A 6543-nucleotide genomic window follows, 5' to 3' on the forward strand; every position below is an offset into this window, starting at 1 on the left:
ATCTTATTCTTATTCTTATTCTTATACGTACTACTTACTACGTACTATATATTATATGAAAAATGGAAAATGGAAAATAGAAAATACTCTAAAGCAATTTCCAAAGCTATTTTATTTTATTTTTCATTTCAATTTAAATAAAATAAAATAGAAAAGTTTCTTTTTTCTTCTTCTCTAGTGAAGTTAATATGAACAGAATAGGAAAATTAAACTAAAACTGTTATTGAGCATATCCGTGTTTGTATTTTACATGCTTAATTATGTAGTACTATTGCCTGTAATATTAACTTCAATATTAACTTTAACTTTAACTTAATCTTTAAGGAAGAATAAAATTTTATACATACTTATATTTTTATTAAAAAATTTAACATATGAATGCTAGTGCTGCTAGTGCTAGTGCTAGTGCTATTGCTAGTGCTAGTGCTAGTGCTAGTGCTAGTGCTAGTGCTAGTGCTAGTGCTAGTGCTAGTGCTAATAAATAGGCGCAATCAATAGATTGTTGTTTTATTAAATTTTATTCAATAAGGACAAGGAATATAAGCAAAGCTTCTTAATTAGTAATTTTACTTGAAAAGTTTTCTATCATTTAAGGTTTTCATTCACGCTGGCACTCGTACTCACACTTGCACTCGCACTCGCATGCATGCCTATTGTACATTTTATATGGAACTGAACAAAACTTGAGCTTACGTGCATTTCGTATACGACACGATTACAATTTCAAAATTAAAAATGATGCGAATATACGTATACAGCAGAAATTAGTTAAATAATTGCATTTTATATAAATAAATAATAGATATGTGATATAAAGAAAAATATTATTAGTAACAAAATAAAATAAAAAAAAATTAAAACCGCAAAAAAAAGGAAAAAAGTAAAAAAGTGTTGTGGAGCCAACAACACGCGGTGTTCCCAAGCGGTCCCCCATCTAAGTACTAACCGCGACCGACGCTGCTTAATTTCGGTGATCGGACGAGAACCGATGTATTCAACGTGGTATGGTCGTTGGCAAAGAAAGCGTTTCAAAAAATCTACATCTACCAGTATTTTAATCTTATTCTTATTCTTATTCTTATTCTTATTCTTATACGTACTACTTACTACGTACTATATATAATATGGAAAATGGAAAATGGAAAATAGAAAATACTCTAAAGCTATTTCCAAAGCTATTTTATTTTATTTTTCATTTCAATTTAAATAAAATAGAAAAGTTTCTTTTTTCTTCTTCTCTAGTGAAGTTAATATGAACAGAATAGAAAAATTAAACTAAAACTGTTATTGAACATATCCGTGTTTGTATTTTACATGCTTAATTATGTAGTACTATTGCCTGTAACATTAACTTTAACTTTAACTTAATCTTTAAGGAAGAATAAAATTATTATACATACTTATATTTTTATTAAAAAAAATTTAACATACTGAATGCTAGTGCTAGTGCTAGTGCTAGTGCTAGTGCTAGTGCTAGTGCTAGTGCTAGTGCTAGTGCTAGTGCTAATAAATAGGCGCAATCAATAGATTGTTGTTTTATTAAATTTTATTCAATAAGGACAAGGAATATAAGCAAAGCTTCTTAATTAGTAATTTTACTTGAAAAGTTTTCTATCATTTAAGGTTTTCATTCACGCTGGCACTCGTACTCACACTTGCACTCGCACTCGCATGCATGCCTATTGTACATTTTATATGGAACTGAACAAATCTTGAGCTTACGTGCATTTCGTATACGACACGATTACAATTTCAAAATTAAAAATGATGCGAATATACGTATACAGCAGAAATTAGTTAAATAATTGCATTTTATATAAATAAATAATAGATATGTGATATAAAGAAAAATATTATTAGTAACAAAATAAAATAAAAAAAAATTAAAACCGCAAAAAAAAGGAAAAAAGTAAAAAAGTGTTGTGGAGCCAACAACACGCGGTGTTCCCAAGCGGTCCCCCATCTAAGTACTAACCGCGACCGACGCTGCTTAATTTCGGTGATCGGACGAGAACCGATGTATTCAACGTGGTATGGTCGTTGGCAAAGAAAGTGTTTCAAAAAATCTACATCTACCAGTATCTTATTCTTATTCTTATTCTTATTCTTATTCTTATTCTTATTCTTATTCTTATTCTTATTCTTATGCTTATTCTTATTCTTATTCTTATTCTTATTCTTATTCTTATTCTTATTCTTATTCTTATTCTTATTCTTATTCTTATTCTTATTCTTATTCTTATTCTTATACGTACTACTTACTACGTACTATTTATTATATGGAAAATGGAAAATGGAAAATAGAAAATACTCTAAAGCTATTTCCAAAGCTATTTTATTTTATTTTTCATTTCAATTTAAATAAAATAAAATAGAAAAGTTTCTTTTTTCTTCTTCTCTAGTGAAGTTAATATGAACAGAATAGAAAATTAACTAAAACTGTTATTGAACATATCCGTGTTTTATTTTACATGCTTAATTATGTAAGTACTATTGCCTGTAATATTTAACTAAAATATTAACTTAACTTATCTTTAAGGACAAGAATAAATTATTATACATATTATATTTTTATAAAAAATTAACATAGATGCAGTGCTAGTGCTAGTGCTAGTGCTAGTGCTAGTGCTAGTGCTAGTGCTAGTGCTAATAAATAGGCGCAATCAATAGATTGTTGTTTTATTAAATTTTATTCAATAAGGACAAGGAATATAAGCAAAGCTTCTTAATTAGTAATTTTACTTGAAAAGTTTTCTATCATTTAAGGTTTTCATTCACGCTGGCACTCGTACTCACACTTGCACTCGCACTCGCATGCATGCCTATTGTACATTTTATATGGAACTGAACAAATCTTGAGCTTACGTGCATTTCGTATACGACACGATTACAATTTCAAAATTAAAAATGATGCGAATATACGTATACAGCAGAAATTAGTTAAATAATTGCATTTTATATAAATAAATAATAGATATGTGATATAAAGAAAAATATTATTAGTAACAAAATAAAATAAAAAAAAATTAAAACCGGAAAAAAAGGAAAAAAAGGAAAAAAGTAAAAAAGTGTTGTGGAGCCAACAACACGCGGTGTTCCCAAGCGGTCCCCCATCTAAGTACTAACCGCGCCCACGCGCCTAAATCCGTGATCGGACGAGACCGATGTATTCAACGTGGTATGGTCGTTGGCAAAGAAAGTGTTTCAAAAAATCTACATCTACCAGTATTTTAATCTTATTCTTATTCTTATTCTTATACGTACTACTTACTACGTACTATATATTATATGAAAAATGGAAAATAGAAAATACTCTAAAGCAATTTCCAAAGCTAAAATAAAATAGAAAAGTTTCTTTTTTCTTCTTCTCTAGTGAAGTTAATATGAACAGAATAGGAAAATTAAACTAAAACTGTTATTGAACATATCCGTGTTTGTATTTTACATGCTTAATTATGTAGTACTATTGCCTGTAATATTAACTTTAACTTTAACTTAATCTTTAAGGAAGAATAAAATTATTATACATACTTTATTTATTTAAACAAAATTTAAACATAGGGAATGCCTAGTGCTAGTGCTAGTGCTAGTGCTAGTGCTAGTGCTAGTGCTAGTGCTAGTGCTAGTGCTAGTGCTAATAAATAGGCGCAATCAATAGATTGTTGTTTTATTAAATTTTATTCAATAAGGACAAGGAATATAAGCAAAGCTTCTTAATTAGTAATTTTACTTGAAAAGTTTTCTATCATTTAAGGTTTTCATTCACGCTGGCACTCGTACTCACACTTGCACTCGCACTCGCATGCATGCCTATTGTACATTTTATATGGAACTGAACAAAACTTGAGCTTACGTGCATTTCGTATACGACACGATTACAATTTCAAAATTAAAAATGATGCGAATATACGTATACAGCAGAAATTAGTTAAATAATTGCATTTTATATAAATAAATAATAGATATGTGATATAAAGAAAAATATTATTAGTAACAAAATAAAATAAAAAAAAATTAAAACCGCAAAAAAAAGGAAAAAAGTAAAAAAGTGTTGTGGAGCCAACAACACGCGGTGTTCCCAAGCGGTCCCCATCTAAGTACTAACCGCGACCGACGCTGCTTAATTTCGGTGATCGGACGAGAACCGATGTATTCAACGTGGTATGGTCGTTGGCAAAGAAAGTGTTTCAAAAAATCTACATCTACCAGTATTTTAATCTTATTCTTATTCTTATTCTTATTCTTATTCGTATTCTTATTCTTATTCTTATTCTTATTCTTATTCTTATTCGTATTCTTATTCTTATTCTTATTCTTATTCTTATTCTTATTCTTATTCTTATTCTTATTCTTATTCTTATTCTTATTCTTATTCTTATTCTTATTCTTATTCTTATTCTTATTCTTATTCTTATTCTTATCTTATTCTTATTCTTATTCTTATTCTTATTCTTATTCTTATTCTTATTCTTATTCTTATTCTTATTCTTATTCTTATTCTTATTCTTATACGTACTACTTACTACGTACTATATATTATATGGAAAATGGAAAATGGAAAATAGAAAATACTCTAAAGCTATTTCCAAAGCTATTTTATTTTATTTTTCATTTCAATTTAAATAAAATAAAATAGAAAAGTTTCTTTTTTCTTCTTCTCTAGTGAAGTTAATATGAACAGAATAGAAAAATTAAACTAAAACTGTTATTGAACATATCCGTGTTTGTATTTTACATGCTTAATTATGTAGTACTATTGCCTGTAATATTAACTTCAATATTAACTTTAACTTTAATTTTATCTTTAAGGAAGAATAAAATTATTATATATACTTATATTTTTATTAAAAAATTTAACATATGAATGCTAGTGCTACTGCTAGTGCTAGTGCTAGTGCTGGTGCTAGTGCTAATAAATAGGCGCAATCAATAGATTGTTGTTTTATTAAATTTTATACAATGAAGACAAGGAATATAAGCAAAGCTTCTTAAATAGTAATTTTACTTGAAAAGTTTTCTAACATTTAAGGTTTTCATTTACGCTGGCACTCGTACTCACACTTGCACTCGCACTCACACTCGCATACATGCCTATTGTACATTTTATATGGAACTGAACAAAACTTGTGCTTACGGTGCATTGCGTATACGACACGATTACGATTTTCAAAATTCAAAATTCAAAATTCAAAATTAAAAATGATGCGAGTACACGTATACAGCAGAAATTAGTTAAATAATTGCGTTTTACATAAATAAATAATAGATAGGTGTATAAAAAAAAATATTATTATTTACAAAATAATATAAAAAAAATTAAAACCGGAAAAAAAAGGAAAAAAGTAAAAAAGTAAAAAAGTGTTGTGAAGCCAACAACACGCGGTGTTCCCAAGCGGTCCCCCATCTAAGTACTAACCGCGCCCGACGCTGCTTAATTTCAGTGAGCGGACGAAAACCGATGTATTCAACGTGTATGATCGTTGGCAAAGAAAGTGTTTCAAAAAATCTACATTTATTCTTATTCTTATTCTTATTCTTATTCTTATTCTTATTCTTATTCTTATACGTACTACTTACTACGTACTATATATTATATGGAAAATGGAAAATGGAAAATAGAAAATACTCTAAAGCTATTTCCAAAGCTATTTTATTTTATTTTTCATTTCAATTTAAATAAAATAAAATAGAAAAGTTTCTTTTTTCTTCTTCTCTAGTGAAGTTAATATGAACAGAATAGAAAAATTAAACTAAAACTGTTATTGAACATATCCGTGTTTGTATTTTACATGCTTAATTATGTAGTACTATTGCCTGTAATATTAACTTCAATATTAACTTTAACTTTAATTTTATCTTTAAGGAAGAATAAAATTATTATATATACTTATATTTTTATTAAAAAATTTAACATATGAATGCTAGTGCTACTGCTAGTGCTAGTGCTAGTGCTGGTGCTAGTGCTAATAAATAGGCGCAATCAATAGATTGTTGTTTTATTAAATTTTATACAATGAAGACAAGGAATATAAGCAAAGCTTCTTAAATAGTAATTTTACTTGAAAAGTTTTCTAACATTTAAGGTTTTCATTTACGCTGGCACTCGTACTCACACTTGCACTCGCACTCACACTCGCATACATGCCTATTGTACATTTTATATGGAACTGAACAAAACTTGTGCTTACGGTGCATTGCGTATACGACACGATTACGATTTTCAAAATTCAAAATTCAAAATTCAAAATTAAAAATGATGCGAGTACACGTATACAGCAGAAATTAGTTAAATAATTGCGTTTTACATAAATAAATAATAGATAGGTGTATAAAAAAAAATATTATTATTTACAAAATAATATAAAAAAAATTAAAACCGGAAAAAAAAGGAAAAAAGTAAAAAAGTAAAAAAGTGTTGTGAAGCCAACAACACGCGGTGTTCCCAAGCGGTCCCCCATCTAAGTACTAACCGCGCCCGACGCTGCTTAATTTCAGTGAGCGGACGAAAACCGATGTATTCAACGTGGTATGATCGTTGGTAAG

At 28.4% G+C, this 6543-nt stretch overlaps 2 non-coding genes and 3 pseudogenes across 2 annotated transcripts; all 5 read right to left on the bottom strand.

Annotated features, from left to right (window-relative positions):
* Window positions 1–897: 897 nt before the first annotated feature.
* Window positions 898–1016, bottom strand: LOC119686639. The gene has a single exon (XR_005253036.1). It is a non-coding gene; the product is annotated as a 5S ribosomal RNA (ribosomal RNA).
* A 910-nt stretch (window positions 1017–1926) lies between these two features.
* On the bottom strand, window positions 1927–2045 carry LOC119686650. Its single transcript, XR_005253047.1, has one exon. It is a non-coding gene; the product is annotated as a 5S ribosomal RNA (ribosomal RNA).
* A 2012-nt stretch (window positions 2046–4057) lies between these two features.
* Window positions 4058–4175, bottom strand: LOC119686686 (annotated as a pseudogene).
* Window positions 4176–5367: 1192 nt separating this feature from the next.
* Window positions 5368–5485, bottom strand: LOC119686516 (annotated as a pseudogene).
* Window positions 5486–6421: 936 nt separating this feature from the next.
* On the bottom strand, window positions 6422–6540 carry LOC119686695 (annotated as a pseudogene).
* Window positions 6541–6543: the final 3 nt, after the last annotated feature.

Source organism: Teleopsis dalmanni, chromosome 2, assembly GCF_002237135.1.
Source record: "Teleopsis dalmanni isolate 2A chromosome 2, ASM223713v2, whole genome shotgun sequence".
NCBI classification, from domain to species: domain Eukaryota; kingdom Metazoa; phylum Arthropoda; class Insecta; order Diptera; family Diopsidae; genus Teleopsis; species Teleopsis dalmanni.